Source organism: Kogia breviceps, chromosome 11 (assembly GCF_026419965.1).
Source record: "Kogia breviceps isolate mKogBre1 chromosome 11, mKogBre1 haplotype 1, whole genome shotgun sequence".
NCBI lineage: Eukaryota > Metazoa > Chordata > Mammalia > Artiodactyla > Physeteridae > Kogia > Kogia breviceps.
Window position 1 is genome coordinate 2,488,280 of NC_081320.1, and position 20,943 is coordinate 2,509,222.

At 50.6% G+C, this 20,943-nt stretch overlaps 1 long non-coding RNA gene across 3 annotated transcripts in view; it reads right to left on the reverse strand.

Moving 5' to 3' along the window:
• The window catches only part of LOC136792110 (uncharacterized), a 71,873-nt gene that overhangs the window by 34,965 nt on the left and 15,965 nt on the right, over positions 1 to 20,943 (reverse strand). For 2 of the 3 annotated variants that reach the window (XR_010835315.1, XR_010835313.1), the window contains exons 3-4: positions 10,329 to 10,768; positions 2,966 to 3,069 (exon numbers count right to left, since the gene is read on the reverse strand). This is a non-coding gene — a long non-coding RNA (uncharacterized lncRNA). The remainder of the gene's footprint in view (positions 1 to 2,965; positions 3,070 to 10,328; positions 10,769 to 20,943) is intronic. The other variant, XR_010835314.1, reaches the window with a different exon arrangement.

Below are 20,943 nucleotides of genomic sequence, written 5' to 3' on the forward strand. Positions count from 1 at the left end.
CTCTCGCTGGGAAGGTGCGGGACCGCGACTGAGGGTGGGTCCCAGGGAGCGGGCGGTCAGCAGCCCCAGTGGGTCTGGGGGCCTCGGCCTCACTTGTCACTCCCGGGACCTGGGGCAGACGGGCCTCAGAGGACTGCTCTGACCATGTCCTAGCATGAAGGCATGCCCGCAGCAGGGCTACCCAGCAGCAGGAGGAAAGGCCATCGTGGATTCTGGACATGGTTGCACTCAGTAATCTCCTTGCATGGACAGCACCAGGCGTGGAAAGGCCTGGATCCCTCCTCCAAGGGGCAAAAGAAACCAGCTCGACGTGGACGCTGTGATTGGCTGAGTTAAAGGTGAAGCCCTGCAAAGTGAAATTGTAAAACTCCAAGGTGGTCTGTGCCTTGCTGTGGGTTGAATTGGGTCTCCCCAAAATTCATGTGTTACAACACTAATTCCCAGTGGGGTGATAGTTGGAGATGGAGCCTCTGAGAGGTAACTGGAGTTGGATGAAGTTGCAGGGGTGTGGCCCCCATGATGGGATTAGTGCCCTTACAGGAAGAGACAGCACAGAGCTCGCTGTCTCCCTCTCTCTGCCACAGGAGGACACAGCCAACAGTCCTGTGCAAACCAGGAAGAGAGCTCTCACCAGAAGCAAAACCCTCCAGCACCTTGATCTGGGACTCAGCCTCCAGAACTGTGAGAAATCATCGTCTGTAGTTTAAGCCATCTGGTCTGCGGTATTTTGTTACATCAGTCTGAGCTAAGAGGAGCCTTAAAGAAAACGCAATCCAAATGGTACCTTGGTGTCTGCTGGGCTTGGAGCAGTTAAAGCAGGGAGGACGTAAACTTTTACACTGTCGTAATGGCCCCTGAAGATATCAGCCGGATACGATGTGAAGCTAAAGCCCAGAAACTTCAGGCGGATGAAGCAGCAAAGCCCACCTACCTGGCATATTCCTCTGTGATCAGTGAGGGTGCCGTGTGGGTGTTTTGCTGCCCCTCAGGAATAGTATGGACATGAAAATGATCTAGATGCTAATCAAGAAATGAAAGGTCTGCCATGTGAACCAGACAGCAAACAAGCCCAGACATATCCCAAGGCAGATTCCAGCCTGGACAGTGGGAAGCCTGACCCCCCAGCAGTTTTCTTAAATGGGCTGCTGGGGACTTCCCTGGTGGCACCGTGGTTAAGAATCCGCCTGCCAATGCAGGGGACACGGATTCGAGCCCTGGTCCGAGAAGATCCCACATGCCGCGGAGCCACTAAGCCCGTGCGCCACAACTACTGAGGCTACGCTCTAGAGCCCGTAAGCCACAACTACTGAGCCTGCGTGCCACAACTACCGAAGCCCGCATGCCTAGAGCCCGTGCTCTGCAACAAGAGAAGCCACCTCCATGAGAAGCCCTTGCACGTCAATGAAAAGTGGCCCCCACTCGCCACAACTAGAGAAAGCCCATGCACAGCAACGAAGACCCAACGCAGCCAAAAATTAAATAAATAAAAACAAAAAAAAAAAACCAGGCTGCTGCAGTTTTGTGACTGTAACCGGTGGAAGGGCTTGGCTGTAAGGCAACCTTTCCAGACAAGCTCAGAACAGAGTGGAAGACACGTGAGCTGTTGTTTTCTCTGCTTTCCTCAAAGAGTATTTTTGGGGTCCAGGGTAGACACGGCATAAGCAGAAAACGCAAGGCACACCCAGCAGGGGCTGAGTCAGCTCAGCTCAGGAGGAAGGGGCGAGCTCCCTGAAGCAAAGAGGAAGCAAGAGCAGGACTGCCGTCTAGAGGGGCAAGAAGGCAAAAGTGGCGCCTCCTTCAAAGGACATCGATTGTAGTTTTTTAAATTTTCATTGGACTATGGTTGATTTACAATGTTGTGTTAGTTTCAAGTGTATAAAAAAAGTGCATTGATCGTGGACGTTTAAGACACAAACCCAGTACAGAGGATAACCGGGTGCCCCCTGTGCGTGCACCCCCCAACCTTAAACGTAAGTCACTGCCGGCAGGGCCGTCTGCCTCCCTTTGACCAGTCTTCCCCAGGAAGCCGCCCGTCTAGACACTGGTGCTGGTCACACAGCGGGCGTCGCTTTGCTTTCTGACGTGTCTTTCCTTCTGGGCACAAACATGTAACGGAGGCGGCGGCGTGGTTGAGGATGTGGCCTCGGGCAGGGCTGGGCCAGAGAGGAGCGACCAGGAGCCCAGAGGCAGGAGCAGCGCCCGGAGGGCATTTGCCGCTCAGCCACTCCTGGGGCCCCTTCTGGCCCCTTTTGTCCCCAGCCAGCTTTAGCCCCCCTGGGCCGGGCCTCTCCTGCAGTGCGGAGGGAGCAGGGCGGGGCCTGGGCTGGTGTCTCCCCAGGCTGTTTCGCAGCCCCCTGGGCTTCCCGTAAGGCACCCCACATGGGCTTCGTGGTTTGTCGAGGAGATAACCTGACATTCATAGATCGGAGAGCTGGTCCAAACGCAGGCGGTCCGCCCTCCCTGGACATCGGCCCGCATCCTTGGTCAATGCGCTCGGCCCAGCCGTCCCCACGTGGGAGTGTATAGTGGCAGGCAAGGACCCTGTCCGAGGAGCCTCGCGTGGGTTTCCTAGGCTGTGACTTGCCTCTGCCCGACGTTATGACTAATGACATTATGACATTATGACCCTTTCCCATCTGTAAGCAGCACTGTTGCCCTGATGGCTTTGAAAGGCCGGGAACTGAGACGAGAACATGGGCTCAGGGACTTCCCTGGTGGCGCAGTGGAGAAGACTCCGCACTCCCAATGCAAGGGGCCCGGGGTCGATCCCGGGTCAGGGAACTAGATCCCCCATGCGTGTCACAACTAAGGAGCCCTCCTGCCTCATCGCAGACCTGGTGCAACCAAATAAATAAATATGGAAAAAAAAATGTGGGTTCGGTCCGTGGGTGAAAGGGAGTCACCGAGGTAGGTGACATGGGGCCCAGGCCCGTGGCCCTCCACCCTTCCCACTCCCACGTGTGACCTTTCCACGCAGCCTGTGGCGTCAGGTTAAGGGTCCCCGTGGGCGGGTGCTGCGCCTCGTCAGAAGGGGCCGGTGCAGGTAGGTAGGAGGCCCTCGGAAAATGCCTGTGGAATTAATGACAGAGCGTATCAGAGAGAACAGTGGGTTCTCGGGCCTGGAACTGGGGCTTTCAAGGCCAGATTGAGAGTCTGCGACGTGTCAGGACGATTAACAACGTGGTGGTGTAAGAAAGGGTGCTGAGCGGGTTAGACCGGCCAGGAGCCCCCAGGTCAGCAGTGTGAAAAGTTATTAAACACTGGCATCGGGCAGCTGTGTTGTCAGGCCCCAGAACAAAAGCAGCAAAAAGCAGACCCTCTTCATAGAAAGCCCAGCCCAGCCTTCCTGCCCACGTCCAAGGGCAAGGCTGTCACGGTCTGAAGGTTGACCTAGAAATCTGAGATGGCTCTGAGATGCCTTGCTCACCGCTGGGAGAGAGTTATGTTAAGTTTATATATTTGCAAATAATATGGGAAGATGTAAACCATGATTTGCGACATCTCAGTGTCTGGCTTATACAACCCCTGCAGGGTCCTGAGCAAAAATTGGGAGCCCTCATGCCCGAGGGCTGCATTAGCGCCTGGAAGTGCTAATTGAAGAAGAAGTAGTTGTTGGCTAAAGACCTATGAGAGCTGAGCAATCTGGGGTAGAAGACGAAGCCAGCAGGGGAAGGCGGGAGCCCCCGTGGCCGCGTCCACCACGTGGGAAAGCTCAGAGAGGCTTACACAGGGCACCTCCATCTCTGTAAGTCCACCCCTGTCGTCTTCCGTACGTGCTCTACCTGGGGTTCCCGGAATTAGGAGAATTTGACCAGCTAAAGAATAACCGTTTGTCCAAAGGACATCCTACATAGCAAAGAATTTTGTGGTTCCCGCACAGCTTTTGATGCCCCACGTACAGCATTACAAACCCCAACTAGAGACTGTCATACTGAGTGAAGCAAGTCAGACAGAGAAAGACGAATATCATATGATATCACTTATATGTGGAATCTAAAAAAAGGGTACAAGTGAACTTATCTACGAAACAGAAATAGAGTTACAAATGTAGAAAACGAACTTATGGTTACCAGAGTGTAAGGGGGTGGGGAGGGATAAATTGGGAGATTGGGATTGACACATACACACGACTATATATAAAATAGATAACTAATGAGGACCTGCAGTGTAGCACAGGGAACTCTACTCAATAGTCTGTAATGGCCTCTATGGGAAAAGAATCTAAAAAAGAGTGGTTATATGTATATGGATAACTGATTCACTTGGCTGTACAGCAGAAACTAACACAACATTGTAAAGCAACTCTACTCCAATAAAAATCAAAAAGAAGAAACAACTGTTGGTCCAATCTTGATTTCTACTCTCCTTTCTTTAACGTACTTGCCTGAGAAGCAAATCCACAAAGACGAGGCAGCAATGTGTCACATTCCAAAACCATATCGTCGAGTTGTGTTCCCAGGGCACACCCCAGCTCTAGGGTTGAAGACCTGAAATCACTTGTCCAAATGCCACTGCGTATTTACGGGAGTGGTTAAGGCTGTTTGAGCTTCTTGCTCTCCAGTGTTTGTGGATCAGCAAGTGGCCAAAGCAGGACTCACCCCTGTAAGTTCCCAGAGATGTCAAACCCGGACAAGCAGAAGAGCCCATCTTTACGGCCGACAGGTCAACTTAAAGATTGAAGACGGGGGCTTCCCTGGTGGCGCGGTGGCTGGGGGTCCGCCTGCCGATGCGGGGGACGCGGGTTCGTGCCCCGGTCCGGGAGGATCCCACGTGCCGCGGAGCGGCTGGGCCCGTGAGCCATGGCGGCTGAGCCTGCGCGTCCGGAGCCTGTGCTCCGAAACGGGAGAGGCCGCAACGGTGAGAGGCCCGCGTACCGCAAAAAAAAAAAAAAAAAAAAAGGATTGAAGATGAACCATCAAAATATCGTTTTCCAAAAAGTTATACATTTATTTAAAACTCCTGAATCCCTGCACATTTCAAAGGATGTAGTATTACATTATTGCTAAAACATATGGAAATTTTATGTCAGACATGAAAGGCATTCTATTTCCTTTTAAAAAAACTGCTTTCACAGTCTGTTTCAAAAATGTCATCTGGGTTGGAAATTTGGTTATGGCCTCCCTTGGTAGGGTTCGGAAATATTTTTAAAGCTCTAAACATTTCCAAACTATAAGGAAATAGCTTTAAAACATTTCAAGTTGTTTTAAATTTTAGATAATTCACAAAGTTTCGACCTATGCGGTAGTTTTCACTATATCTCTAATGCGTCATTCACTTGGCTACAGTTATGTGATTTTCCTCTAATTTTTTGACACATTATCTTCTCCATGTTTCTCTGCGGCTTTCTCTGACCCAGTAGCCAGCCTGTCCTGCGTGTGATCGTTTCCCTGGTTGCCGTCTCTGAAGACACTTTTTCCCGTCTTTACGTCATCACCCTTTCCCTCAACACCCTGTATTTCTCTTTATCTTTGACCCTCTTCTTGGGGACCTCAAGTGACGGAATGAGCAGGGTCTGACAGGCTGACGTAGACACGATGCTTTTCTGCATCTCCGAGGGTTGCTCCCTGAGGCTCTGTTTTTCCATGTGCCCTGCAAGTGTGGGGGAGGGGACAGAACACGCGGGCTGGGAAGGGGTGGAGCACAGACACAGGGGCCCCCACTGCATGAGGACGGCCTTCACTTCCCAGACCTCTCTGCTCAGGCGGTTTGTGTCTCTGATTGAAGGGGAGTGCCCACGCCAAGGGCCAGAGAAGGACCTGAATCCTCGGTGATCACCGCACACGCACCCAGCACTCCCAACAAAGTGTGTGAAGTCAGCCAAATGCTCTCTGCGGGGCAAACACCCTTGTCCACAGCCGTCCAGCCACTGCGGGCACAGAGAGGAGGCCCGGCCGCCCGCCCGAGAGGGGCTCTGCCTGCGGACCCCTGTCTCCCAGGCTCATGACCAGCGCTGGAGCCTCCGTCCCGGGGTGGCTTCCGCCCTTCTCCAAGGCTCCACTTCCTGCCCACATCCCCAATCCTGATACTCCTCGAAAATGAGACGTGGGAACCTCTGGTTTGGTCTCTGGGCCTTTTCGTCAGAGGACAATGTCCTGAGGTCACCTCTGTGGCCGTGTGTCTCTGTGCCACAGGGTCCCGGCGCCTCTGGAGGCCCCTCTGTTCACGGGGCTGGAACAGAGGTCAGGCCAAGGGCGTTCGCTTTCTAACTGAAGCCTTTATCATCCCGAATGAATTTGGTTTCTTTTTGTCCTTATTTGTCCCGGGAGATGCTGTCCTGCTCGCTGACTCTCCCACCCCCGGCTCCCCTCCCGCCCCCTCTGTTTCTACCATTTACCGTCAAAACCCTGTCCTTGGAAATCTAACCACAGCGAATCAGCGCGTGCTCGGGGGGGACCTGGCTTCAGATTTTCTGAGTTCTGGAAAGTCACAAAGCCCACCTGACACATCTGCTCTTTTCCTGGCTGTGGGCGAACCCTGAACAAGAGGAGATAATTCATCTCATGGGTTTGGCTATACTCTGCTCCTAGTTAACAATGATCTGAATGGGTGTGACTCTGAATGTTCCAGAATCACACCTCAGGAGGTTTCGTGCATCAGATGTCTCGGCATATTTAAAATGTAAGAGCCCACATGGAAAGGCCTTGAAACCGGCTGAGATACCGGTAGAGCGACAGGCCCGCTAGAGGGGCAGCTGGTCACGCAGAGGGTTTAGAATTCTCCAGAAAGCCCTCTTCTGTCGGCAAGTTACCATGAATAGGAAGCGTGCACGCAGCCAGAAATAAAATGAAAGAGAAGAGGGTGCGCTTCCCCAGGGGCTCGGGCCAAGGTCAAGTGGCCACAGCCAAAGAGCGTCCACTCACACAAGAGTCTGGCCGCTCCCGAGCCCTCGCCTCTCCAGACGGCCCCTCGCGTGCCTTCAGCATCCTCCTTCCAGCCCTCGTCGGGGGCCACGGCCACGGGCCCTTGGAGAGGCAGCTGGCCGCTGAGAGCCGCCTGCCGGGAGGGCACGGGAGCAGCAGGCGGGGGCGCAGGGCAGCCTGGTCCCCTCCTGGGGCAGCCGCGTGCCTGGGGAGGCTGCTCCCATCCCGGGGCCCGTCCGGCCCAGGCTACCCGTCTGGAGGGGTCTCCCAGCATCCGGAGCCGGGCCCTGAGTCACGAGGAGAGGCAGCCATGCGTCCTTTCTAAAGAAAGACAGACTCTGCTGTGGGTGGAGAGAGAGCCTCTGAGGGAACCGAGCCTGCTTCCACCCTCTGCAAAAACGGCATAGCCCTGGATTAAGAGAATCACGCTCGGACGTTCACAGTAGCCACGGAAAAGGGCCCTCACTGGAGAGTGGCTCAGGAAGACAGTGCCCTCTGGGGTCCAGTCTGCCTGTGGTCAGCCAACAGCTGAAGGATAAAAAAAAAGCTGCATCTCAACTGCCGGCCGTGATTCCTTCCCTAGTGGAACTAGTTGGCCAGGCCCCGTGCCGGTCCTAGCCACACAGAGACAGGATCCGTCCACTTGACAGAAAGATGAAGAGGGAAAGGCAGATCTTGGGCGGTGCAGGAACGAGGGGCTGGGTGTCAAGAAGGAAAGAGACCTTGGCCAGGGAGGAGGAGACGCGATTGAAGACAACCTCCCCAGGTCCCCCGCGGCCTGCGCCCGATCTCGCTGTGACAGTGTCACCTGTAACCTGGCACGAAGTGAAGGGCTGCATGATCTGTTTGTTCATACTTCAGCATTGTTGTTGGGACCTGGGAAATCCGTGGCGTTTTCGGGTCGCCTTCCTGCCCCTGGTTTCAGGAAGAATCATCAATTTGCTTCTCACCCGCCTTCCAGGAGGTTCTTCCGGGGAAGCACAGCCCCATGGGGTGGATCTGGGAGGGCGTGGGTCACCTGGCCCAACCGTGGTGATGTGCAGGAGTCAAACAGCTGCCAGCGGTGATAAGGCCAAGTAAAGGCATGATTAGAACAGCATCTGGGGACCTCCCGGGTGGTCCAGTGGTTGGGAATCCATCCGGCAATGCAGGGGACACCGGCTCGGTCCCTGGTCGGGGACCTAGGATTCCCACGTGCCGCGGGGCAACTGGGCCCGCGTGCCGCAACTAGAGAGAGGCCCGCACGCTGCAATGAAGGATCCCGCGTGCCCCAACTAAGACCCAGTGCAGCCAATAAATAAATAAATATTCAGAAAAGAAAAATTTTAAAAAGGGACGGCATCTGGCCATTCTCACCAGGCCATCCTAGAAAGCGGTTCAGAAGAGCTCGCAGTCATGAAAGCCCCAGAAAGGCTGTAATAAGGATGGCACTGAACCAAAAAATAAAGCAGCGTGGGCACAGTAAGAAGGAAACTGGAGGACAGCTGGGCAACCTGGTGGGGTGAGATGTGGTCCCTGCAGCCCTGCTGAACCTCAACACCACCTTCTGTGTAAAGAGATGGAAAGCAATCGTCCTTCCAATGCAGAAGAGTTTTCTGTTGTTGTTCTGTTTTGTTTTGTTTCTCTGTGGCCACGCCACATGGCACGCAGGATCTTAGTTCCCCGACCAGGGATCGAACCCGGGCCCCCTGCAGTGGAAGCACAGAGTCCCAACCACTGGATGGCCACGGAAGTCCCGACATGAAATCACGGATATACAGTTGACTTCCGAACAACTCAGGAGTTAGGAGTGCTGACCTCCCACGCAGTCAAAAATCCAAGGATAGGGGCTTCCCTGGTGGCGCAGTGGTTGAGAGTCCGCCTGCCGATGCAGGGGACGCGGGTTCGTGCCCCGGTCCGGGAGGATCCCACGTGCCGCGGAGCGGCTGGGCCCGTGAGCCGTGGCCGCTGGGCCCGCGCGTCCGGAGCCTGTGCTCCGCGACGGGAGAGGCCGCAACGGTGAGAGGCCCGCGTACTGCAAAAAAAAAAAAAAAAAAAAAAAAAAATCCAAGGACAACTTTACAGATGCCCCTCCTTATCTGAGGGGCCACGCCCTTCGATTCACCCAACCTCGGATCATGTAGTACGGATTTAGTGTTTCCTTTTTAATGTCCCTACGCTACTTTATTTTTTTGGTTCGGTGCCATCCTGTTTTCTAGGATGGCCTGGTGGGAATGGCCAGATGCTGTTCTGATCATACCTTTACTTTGCCTTATTACCACTGGCAGCTGTGTGACTTATGCAAAAAAATCTGAGTATAAGTGGACCCGCACAGTTAGAACCCCTGTTATTCAAGGGTCAACTGTGTTTGAAAACTCTTCGTAGTCTGTGCAGTGTGACTTGAGTGCAGGTATTTAAAATACAGGTTTGTGCTTGAACTTGCACATCTGAAAGTTGACACTAGAAACACGTGACTTCCCAGTCAATTTGCAAATGTTGCCAGAGAACCAGTTGCACGAAAATTAGATACGCAAGCCTGCAGGTCTACGCTTAGTATCTGCCCGCCCAGGGGAAGGTGAGAGAAGACTTACCCAGCGCACGTCTAAAGATTCAATTTCTAAACCATGCTCACTGTGGAGCGGGTTCCGGCCTTCTACCTCTCTATCGACCTGGGAGGCCACCTGCCAACCTAAGAGGTCAGCTTCCTCAGCCGTCGTGCCAGCACGACGTGCCAGTCTCACAGCTTCTCCCCGTCTCTCTCTACCCTGGCCCTGCCTCAGCAGGACCAAAGCCTGAGCACGCCACAGGCCGCAGCCGCATGTCCAAAGCCCGCGCACACCAATCGCAAGCTGCTGCTGCCCGAGCCAGGCGGAAGCACTGGGAGGGCGTGCCTGTGAAGCCCACAGGTGACAGGAGACGCCACCAGATGCCGTCTTGGGGACATTCCTGCCTGTCCCAGCTCCCAAGTGCTGCTGGGAACAGGGCGGCTAAGGTCACCGACGTCTGCAATAAATTATTCAGGGGAAGGGCAGGTTTTAAAGTGCCATATGGAGACCAATACAATTTTTGTTACAGAAAAAACATGGTGAGACATCTGGAAATATATACACCAAAATCTGTGATCTTTGTTATCCTTCAAAGAAGGCTATTTCTACTCCTATCTCTCCTCAAAAGCAATTATTTTTTATTGCTACTGTAGTGTGACACTAAGAATGGACAGATAGATAGTAGATAGATACATAGATAGATGATGGATAGATAGGTAGATAGATGATAGATAATAGATTGACGATGGATAGATAGATAATAGATCAGTGATGGATAGATAGATGGTAGACGGGTAGATAGACAGATGATAGATGATAGGCGGGTAGTTGGACAGATAGATGGTAGAGGTTCAAGTATAACAATATGTTGTATTTCACAACTAGGAGAGGCGCACAAATGACGGACGTGCCTGAGGAATATTCTCGACAGCCGATGACTGACCTGTGGTTGGAGGCGCTGGGGATGGAGAGGGAGCTACGCAGACACCCGTTCTCCGTCTTGTTATGAACAGCGTCGTCCGTAACGTGGGTAATAAAACAGCGTGTTCATGCGCTGGAGGATGGGTGAGCAAATGCCAGCAGAGAGAGGCTCCAGAGGCAGGAAGGGCGGCTGGACCAGTGGAAGAAGAGCACGTGCAAAGAGACTGGACCAGCCGCAGCTGGCGGCACAGCCTGCTGGGAGCAAGTGTGGCCGGAGGAGATTTCAGGGCAGAGCAAGCAGACAGGTGACGGGGCTGCAACCAGGCTGCCCTTTGCCCAGACGCACGTATCTGTTGAGCCAGAATGAGTCCGAGCAAAGGGGCGGGAGTCACGTGACGGCCTCTGCCCTCATGACCGCTGGGCCGGGGGCACTGCCAGGGCTGTGGTTGGGGGGACTCATACCTGAAGCAAGAAATAATAGAGGGTGAAGACCCTGAAATAATGACAGGTTTGGGCGCGAGAACTTTCAAAGCAGCATTTTAGCTGAAAGGAAAGGAGGTCAAAATCTGATGGGCTGGTGCGGAAAATAATGTAACACCACCACACACACACACACACACACACACACACACACACACACACCCAGACCGGGGCAGAGATTGCAGATGTAATTTAAGTGCCTTTAGGCTCCCTGTTCTCCCTCCCCTCCTTCCCTCACTAGAGGTAAACAGCTTGGGGACTGCTTTTAGGCACTGCTTTTCCTGACCATGCTTTGATGTTTTTCCTATAGAAACTACTGTTTGGAGTAATTTTGAATAATTGATATTGATTTAAGTGATGTAGATTTGCAACTTGCCTTTTTCCCATGAGCTTGGCATTATATTTTTGGCACTCGCTCATGACGAAATATGTTCCATTCACCTTCCCTCCTGTAGAGAACACGTCGTATTCCGCTATATAAATACACTAAAATCTACCCATTTCCTGTTGACAGACATTTAGATTTTTCCTTTCTTTTGCTGATACAGACACCATACAATGACCATCCTTACAGAACTGCCATCACGCACGTATGAGATTTTCCCCAGGTTAGAACTGTAACAGTAATGCTACTGGTTGGGAGAATATTTGTACATCTTCACCTGGACCGAATAGCGCCCAGGTGCTCTCGCCAAAGTTGCTGAGCCGATTTATATTATACTTCTGCCAGGAGCTCAAGAATTCTCATTTCTCTACATGGCCATCAATACCTGTTGGCTATAAACTAATTCACTGTAATTTAATTATTTTCCTGATTACTGATTACTAGTGAATAACCATATATACTTATTAACTACTCAGCTTTCCTTTTCTGTGTTTTCCCCATTCAAATCTTTGCCTGTTTCTCTCTTGGTCTGTTGATATCCTATTGATTTGTAGAAATTTTGTTTCTAGAGTAGATTCTAGGTTTTTTCTGGTTATATGAATTGCAAGTCTCTTTCTAACTTGTGGCTTGTCTTTTCACTTAGTTTATGTCTTTTCACATAAAATTTTTCACCTACCTGTAGTGAAGTACATCAGTCTCTCCCTTTCAGTTTTGGGTGTATTTGGTCACATTTTAAAATATCCTTTCCTACTCTGATGGCATAAAGGTACTTTCCCATATTTTCTTCTGAATGTTTTAAAGTTTTGTTGTTTGCATTTAGAGTTTTTAATACCTCTGGAAGGAGTCTATTTCCCCTACATTGATAGTTAATTTTCCCAAATACCATTTATTGAATAGTCCATCCTTGGGACCTCCCTGGTGGCGCAGTGGTTAAGAATCCGCCTGCCAATGCAGGGGACACAGGTTCGAGCCCTGGTCCGGGAAGATCCCACATGCCATGGAGCAACTAAGCTCGTGCACCACAACTACTGAGCCTGCGCTCTAGAGCCCACGAGCCACAACTACTGAGCCTCTGTGCCACAACTACTGAAGCCTACACACCTAGAGCCCGTGCTCCACAACAAGAGAAGCCACCGTAATGAGAAGCCCGTGCACTGCAATGAAGAGTAGCCCCTGCTCACCACAGCTAAAGTCCATGCGCAGCAATGAAGACCCAACGCAGCCAAAAATAAAATTAAATAATTTTTTTTTTTTTTTTTTTTTAGCGGTACGCGGGCCTCTCACTGTTGTGGCCTCTCCCGTTGCGGAGCACAGGCTCCGGACGCGCAGGCTCTGCGGCCATGGCTCACGGGCCCAGCCGCTCTGTGGCATGTGGGATCCTCCCAGACCGGGGCACGAACCCGTGTCCCCTGCATCGGCAGGCAGACTCTCAACCACTGCGCCACCAGGGAAGCCCAATAAATTTATTTTTTTAAAAAAAAGAATAGTCCAGGGCTTCCCTGGTGGCGCAGTGGTTGAGAATCCGCCTGCCGATGCAGGGGACACGGGTTCGTGCCCTGGTCCGGGAAGATCCCACATGCCGCGGAGCAACTAAGCCCGTGAGCCATGGCCGCTAGGCCTGCGCGTCCGGAGCCTGTGCTCCGCAACGGGAGAGGCCACAGCAGTGAGAGGCCCACATACCGCAAAAAAAAAAAAAAAAAAAAAGAATAGTCCATCCTTTGGATCAAGGTGTGTGATACTGTCTCTGTCATACCTCCAAGTTTCCATATGTTTGAGTCCTGGATTCTCTGTTCTATTCCATTGATCTTTTTGTGTACACTTTGTAATAATTATTTTTTGTAGGACAAGTCTCCCAACTTTTTTATCTTGAATTTTTATGTTCTTAGGTTTAGAAATGTTTACAAAATCTGGTCACATTTTTCTGTTTCCTTTAGGGCTATGGCAAAGCATCAGTTAGGAATCTTTCTCTTCTATGGTACAAAAGGTGCCTCTATTTTAAGCAAAAAGAAGCAGGAAAAAGAAAGATTCTTTTGGAAAGATATGGGTCTCACAGAATTGGTAGGAAGGAAACTAAGAGCCAGCTTAGATGCAAGATGTCTTGTCAGATGCAAGACAGTCCCAGGAGACCAAGCAGGAGGAAGCAGGGGCCCAGAGTGGCCTGGAGGCTGGTGGAGGTACCACCTCCCTGTTCAGCGGCTGGGAAATGGACCCTCGGTGGGTACTGAGCTGACCTCATAGGACCGGCCTTCTACACACAGGAGGTTTCCCTAAAACAGGGTGATTTTATCTGATATCGAACCACTCCAATTTACATTAGCCAATAGACAAAAAGACCCTGAAGTCATGTCATCGAGAAGGACAAGCATATTTGACTCGTTCCCCTATGTATCAGGTATAGACAAATAGCGAATTCACGTCAACCGGGTGAAATGATTTTTATATTGGTTCAAACAGGCGTTCTTAATCCTCGACGTGTATTAGAATCACCTGGGACGCTTTCAAAACTTATCGATCTCCTCGGCTCTCCACAGACCAATTAAATCAGAATCTCTGGGGATGTGGCCTCAACTTCGGGACTTCTTTAAATGCGGCCCCCTTCAATCCAGTGATGCTGACAGGTAGCCCGGGCTGGGAGGCGCGGGGCTCAGAGGACGCAGCTGTGCTAGCAGCCAGGCCCAGGCGAGAGCACCGCCATCTTTGACACGCCCAGGAGCGCCATCCCACTCATTGCAAAGAGCCACTGGTAACTCGACTCTGCTTCGTAACCGCGTAGTCTATCAGTGGAAGCGAAGGCTGGTGAAAGACACATGCTTCAGACACACTTAAATACCCTTGATGAGGTGTACCCGGCTATAATAGTGTTTGCAGTGAAATAATGGTGCCTGCAGCCCGCTTCTGTCGCGGGCAATGTTAATTTTTGTTGTCCTTCATATACTTGAGGGGGAAAAAAATCATGTTTTGAAGAGAACTCATATTGAATAACAGACTTATAATTTAAGGGAGATAAAAGACTCCTTTCACAAAAGATGTAATATACCAATCTTTATTTTCATCGGGAGAAAACCATGCTGATAGACTTAATTACGGTAAACAGCTTGGCAATTAAACTCTCTCAGAACAAGATCTGAGTAATTCTGATGGCAAGAGAGCAGCTGCTCCTGAGGCATATTTTTCTTCTTCAAATTTGAGTGATTTAATTCTTTAGATTGCTTAGAGTTCCTGGCTTCCAGGAGAGAGTATCCTTGGAAACGTTTTAGAGAGTCCTTTGGATAAATTTAAAGTGAATTACTTAGTTTAATCATATTCGTACAGAGATCTGTGTTTCCATCATCTTTTTCCAAAAGCCATACTTTGACGAGCATCCTCAGATGTATATGTGTTACTGATCCCAGTACCTGAGCCCGTACTGTACACGTTACCGGTGGCGTGCTGGAGACGTCTAGTAACCGGTTCTCCTGGGGAAAAAGTCCTGGTACATAGTGATTTCTGTTGTGTAAGTACTCCCACTAGCCGATTTAATTTCAAGGTACCAAACTGAGGCCGCTTATCACAGAGTGGGGGAGAGTAGCATCCGTCACATAATAATCCTACTGTACAGATATGACAGATGCATCGATAGATGTATGTACCTCAAGAGTAAAACTTGAGAACATAGATAATAGTAAAATATAATAAATAAGGAGAATGTGGTGAGTTCTGGGTGTTTATTACCTCTGATTTTAATGTGCTTTATTAATTAAAATGGATACAGTTTAATTTTTTTTTTTTTTTTTTTTTTTTTTTGCGGTATGCGGGCCTCTCACTGTTGTGGCCTCTCCCGTTGCGGAGCACAGGCTCCGGACGCGCAGGCCCAGCAGCCATGGCTCACGGGCTTAGCCGCTCCGCGGCATGTGGGATCTTCCCGGACCGGGGCACGAACCCGTGTCTCCTGCATCGGCAGGCGGACTCTCAACCGCTGCGCCACCAGGGAAGCCCTACAGTTTAATTTTTAATAGATTTTATTTCTTAGAGCCCTTTTAGGGTCACAGCAAGATTGAGAGGAAAGCACAGGGATTTTCCCATATACCCTTTCCCCTGACCCCACTCACACAGCACCCCCATTGGCAGCATCCTCTGCCGGATGGTACATTTCGCTGCAACTGATGGACCCGCGTGGATCGCCCAGAGCCCACTGTTCACATTTGGGTTCACTCTTGGGGTCGTGTAATCTATAGGTTTGGACAAATATATGATGACATGTATCCACCGCTATAGTATCATACAGAGTAGCTTCACTGCCCTAAGAATCCTCTGCTCTTCCTATTCATACCTCCCTCCCCCCAGTCCCTGGCAATCCCTGACCTTTTTATCGTCTCCATAGTTTTGCCTTTTCCAGAATGTCACAGAGTTGGAATCATAGTGTGCGGACTTTTCAGATTGTCTTCTTTCATTTAACAAAATGCATTTAGGTCCCTCCATGTCTTTTCATGGTTTGATACTCATTTCTTTTTGGCACTGAATAATATTCCATGGTCTGGTTGCACCACAGTTTATTTATGCACCACCTACTGAAGGACAGCCTCGTGGCTTCCAAGTTTTGGTGCTTATAAATAAAGCTGCTATAAACATCTGAGCGCAGGTTTGTAACTCATTCGGAGAAGTACCGAGGGGTGTGATCGCTGGATACATAGTTAATTTTTTTTAAACATCTTTATTGGAGTATAATTGCTTTACCATGTTGTGTTAGCTTCTGCTGTATCACAAAGTGAATCCGCTATACATATACATATATCCCTGTATCTCCTCCCTCTTGCGTCTCCCTGCCACCCTCCCTATCCCACCCCTCTAGGTGGTCACAAAGCACCGAGCTGAGCTCCCTGTGCTATGCGGCAGCTTCCCACTAGCTATCTATTCTACGTTTGGTAGTGTATACATGTCAATGCCACTCTCTCACGTCGTCCCAGCTTACCCTTCCCCCCTCCCCATATCCTCAAGCCCATGCTCTACGTCTGCGTCTTTATTCCTGTCCTGCTCCAAAGTGCATCAGAACCATTTTTTTGTAGATTCCATATATATGTGTTAGCATACAGTGTATGTTTTTCTCTTTCTGACTTATTGTCTCGGAAAGTTCCTGTAGGTTTAGCAGCTTCCGTTAGCCAGCACAGGGCAGCGTTGGCACGTTGCTTCCCCCGGCATCGAATCCCCACCCTTCCTCCAAGTTGTACTTAATAAAAATTCAAACTTGCGCTCTCGGGTGCCTCTGAATGAAGTCCCTTTGTGATGCAGTCTTTATAGTGTTGTTTTTGTTTCTGTGTATGTGTGTTCTAGTGGGTTCCTTGTGTCAAAAATAGACTGCTTCGTTCTCGACTTTCCAGCTAAAAAGCGAATCAAGGCTGGTTGCCTTCTCTTTTGCTTCCCCCAAAGCACCATGGGCGGAATGTGCTAAGCTCCCCTGATCCCAGCATCCCTGGGCCTGCAGAAGGGCCCCCAGGGGACCAGGGGACGAACCCCCTCCCACACCTGGCCGTTCTCCCCAAGCCTCCTTCAACCAGAGCTTCTCCACTTTTCTATTTGATGGACAAGCTTTCTGCATCCGATGGTGCTTGAAGAAGAATTTTGCTGACTGAAAACCTTTTCAAGTCCCTGCCTTGGCATTCACGATGTTACTGAAGGAACTGTATGCGCCCCTGACTGGTCAACCTCGCCGTTCAAACCGCGCTTGCCTTCCGGCTCAATGAGAATTGCTCTGAGAATCAGAATGTATTTAGAGAGGAGATGCGTCTGGCGCTGTGGTCCAAGATGTCCATCTCCATGGCAACGGTGAGAAACAGAGAACCATTTATTAAATAGTTACACTTGTGTGTGGAGCTATTTGCCATTCACCCCTGGGGCGACCAGTTAACATTGTAAAGTTGTGAAGAGAAATAAGTCTGTTCCATTTTTATTTTCCTCTTTGACTCCACCGTTTCTCCCTGGAGGGAAGACCCATTAAGGTACAGCTTTGGTTATCAGGGCTTTGAAGAGTCGAAAGCTTGGCAGAAATATTTGCCAGACACATTAGGCGAGATGCCCTGCGGTTCATGTTGTTACAGAGCTTTTTGTTTTTACTGCTGTGTTAAGAGGTTTATCACACGAGCCCCAGGCATTATGTGTTTACCTTTTATATGTAATTAACTGGTAAGTGCTGAGTTTCATAAGGGCACTCTGGAAGACCGGGGATGGGAGAACTGGATTTGCAAGGCATCCTTGGTACCCTGTCTGCTGGTATGAGCACACCGCCTGCCAGCCTCTCTGTTCTCAGGACAGAGGCATAGGAGATGTGGGAAAACTTTTTACAGCTCTGCCTCGTGGGGGAAGAAGCCACTGATTCAGGTCTGTTTTAGAGGTGAGTTAGAGGAAAATTCTCTCATGTACTTTTTTTTTTTTCCCTTTGCAGGCAACCTTGTTAGAGGCGTTAACAAATGTCCTTGTTTAACTTTGGTCTCTTCCTTCATCTGTTCTCATGGAGGGGTTGCTGCTGGGCCTGCCCCTGGCAACGGCTTGATAACTACTGTATTCTTAGATTTCATATTGGACTGATATAAAGAAGTGTAAAGATTATATAAATGGTATTCAGTGGAAGAAGAGATATCAGATGTCATCTCAGAGATGGTGCGATTGGAACCGAAGGAACGATACTGTTCCAGAAGTTCCTTTCAGTTCATTTGGGGACAGATCTCGGTGTGATGTGGAAACGATCAGTGATCTGAAACTCTATTGTATTTCCCAAATCTTCGAATCCAAATTTTCAAAGCTTGAGACAAGTTTGGAGTGCATCTGAGTGAGCCCTTTCATTTTACAAATGAGAAAACTGATACCCAGAGAGGCTCCCCTGCCCGCCCCGGCGGTGGGGTGGGGGGAGGCCACACAGCACAGAACCGGCCCAGGCAGTCCCACCCCGCTAGTGGCTAGTGTGCCCGGGATGGAGCTGGGCTCTGTCCGGGAAGCTGAAAGGGCCTGCGGGGAGAGGAATCTGGCCTCTTGTTTGCAGCTTGAGGTACTGACAGGATGGTTTCTCCTATTCCCCCTTTAAGAAAAAATTAAATAAGAACGTAAGGAGATCAACTGGTAGAATTCTAATCAGTAAAAGGCTCTATGCTACATGCAAACTATGTAGCCTACAGAAGGAACTTGATAAATGTTTGTCCTCTCCTCTTTCAAACATTTTTTTTGTGTGTGTGTGTGTGTGTGATATGCGGGCCTCTCACCGTTGTGGCCTCTCCCGTTGCGGAGCACAGGCTCCGGACGCGCAGGCGCAGCGGCCACGGCTCACGGGCCCAGCCGCTCCGCGGCACGTGGGATCCTCCCGGACCGGGGCACGAACCCGTGTCCCCTGCATCGGCAGGCGGGCTCTCAACCACTGCGCCACCAGGGAAGCCCGGAAGGCGGCTTCTTTGTCACTGGACCAGCAGGGAAGTCCCCTGGAGGCCTATAGTCTTGACATTTGCATCGGGTGTGGGAGGGGGCTTGACCTAAACAATTAGTGACTGTGAAACAGCCACAGTGGAATATGTTTCTTCCTGAATATATTTCTTGGAATATGGAATATGTTTCATCCACTCTTGTCTCCTTGTCTGCACGTGTTAAATAATGTCAGTTTTTCTCTGAAATTCAGCACCACTTACAGACACCGCCTAATGGGTGCATGTTTCATTCGTCAAGCATACACTGAAGGCCCCTGGATACCAGGCCAAGTTCTAGATTCTGGAACTCACAGAAGAGAGAGTCAGAGCCATGGCTCTCAGGGACTTCTAAGTTGGTGGGGAGACCGGGAGACAGATGACAGCGCTAAAAACCGGACTCTTACCAGTCAGCGGCTCGGCGGGAAGCAGCTGGCACAGTCAGAACGGCTACCTGAAGTGAGTTTAATTAAGCAGCTATTCGGAGGGCGTGGAAGGGGTTCATGGAAACAACAGCCGTGGTGACTGATGTCAGCAGGAACTGACGGGTCAGAGGACAGAGCATGGGGTGGGGACCAGAGAGAGCTTGGGGCCGGAGCAAAGGCTCCCACCAGAGACCCACGGCCACTGCCCATCCGTCCTGCCCTGCTGACCCCAGCGCCTAACCGGAGGTCAAGGGGCCTGGAGGCCAAACGAAGCAACCAGGAAAGCTTCGGTCCTGGGGTACAAAGGGCAGGGGAAACAGAAAAATGAGGCCGCAGTGGGGCGCGTGGAAATAACCAGCAAATACTAGAACCTGGCTTTCTCCAGGGCCCTTGTTCCTGTTAATATTGACTATGATAGTCACCTATTTCCATTCTTCTACCCAGAGCACTTGTGCTTTCATCTCTCAGAGAGCTTTACCCCAGGCCTTGTTGGACAAGGCCATCCAAAGAGGCACAGAAAAAGCATGCGCCTCTTAGGGAACATGGAACTGCGGATACATCATCAACTCCAGCTTAATTAAAAATTCACAGCATTCAGAGCACGCAGCCGGCCTGAGGGGAAATGGTGAGGATTAAAGAGATTTCGTCCTGGAAACTGAGCTTGACTCTTAGGACGGCCAGGAGCACAGAGAAATGAGATGGTACTTAATCTGCTTTAGCTTCAGCCCAGGGATCTCGGGCAGGATGGGAGACCCTCATTTCACTAAAGGAGATCAACATTCTGAGGAATGAGAACATTTAACTTTTAATGAACTCGAATCTCTTTAATCAAACTTGTTATTGGGACTTCCCAGGTGGCACAGTGGTTAAGAATCCGTCTGTCAATGAAGGGGACACGGGTTCGAGCCCTGGTACAGGAAGATCCCACAGGCCGCGGAGCAACTAAGCCTGCGCGCCACAACCTCTGAACCCGTGAGCCACAACTACCGAAGCCCACATGCCTAGAGCCCATTCTGTGCAACAAGAGAAGCCACCGCAATGAGAAGCCCGCGCACCGCAACCAAGAGTAGCTCCCGCTTGCCGCGACTAGAGAAGCCCGTGTGCACCAACGAAGACCCAACGCAGCCAAAAATAAAATAAAATACTAATAAATAAATTATAAATAAATCTTTTAAAAATTTGTGATTCTCATGCTGCCCAGGAATCCTTATTCATTAACTCAAATTATTATCCATATGTCCTACCCTAGGAACACGCTCCTACGTTTCTATTTATGTATTTATTGTCTTGGCAACGATAGAGCAGCCGTGTGACTGGAGAGCAGTTGTTTCCCAAGGGCATGTCAAGTTCCGCAAAGCGAGGTCTACTCATCCTGGGAGGCGGGAGGCGCCCTGGAAGATTCGCTCCCGCCCAGCCCTGTAGCCGGGGCGCCCGCACCTGCGTCACCTGCGTCACCTGCGTCACCTGCCCTATCTCAGTCCTCACCCTGGCTCCCTCCTGCACTTGGAGAGCAGTGTCTTCTTTCTTTCCTAATTTAGCCGCGTGGGGGTTTTGCATCCCAGTGACATATGCACATATTTTGAAGTCACATCGTTCTACAGGCTTTTTATGAAAAGCAGCAGAGACTCCTGAGCGTCTTCTGCTCCGGAAGGCAGCCCACCTGCAGCTGTTGAGCAAGTTCTTTGGTATCTTCTTTCCCGTCTCCAGACAACACGTTTCTGCTCTTCTTTCCGGAGTCTCCCATTCCAGCCGCTGCCTCCAGGCTTCCCTGCCCGCGAAGCCGAGTCTGTCCTCATACAGCAACCCCCCGGGGTGCCCCACTTCGTTCACGCACGTTTCCCGGCTCTCCGTCCTCTCAGCATCGATAAGGTTTCCACATAGTTTGGCTACAGCACTTCAGTGTTTACAGAACGACGCGCGTAAATGTGG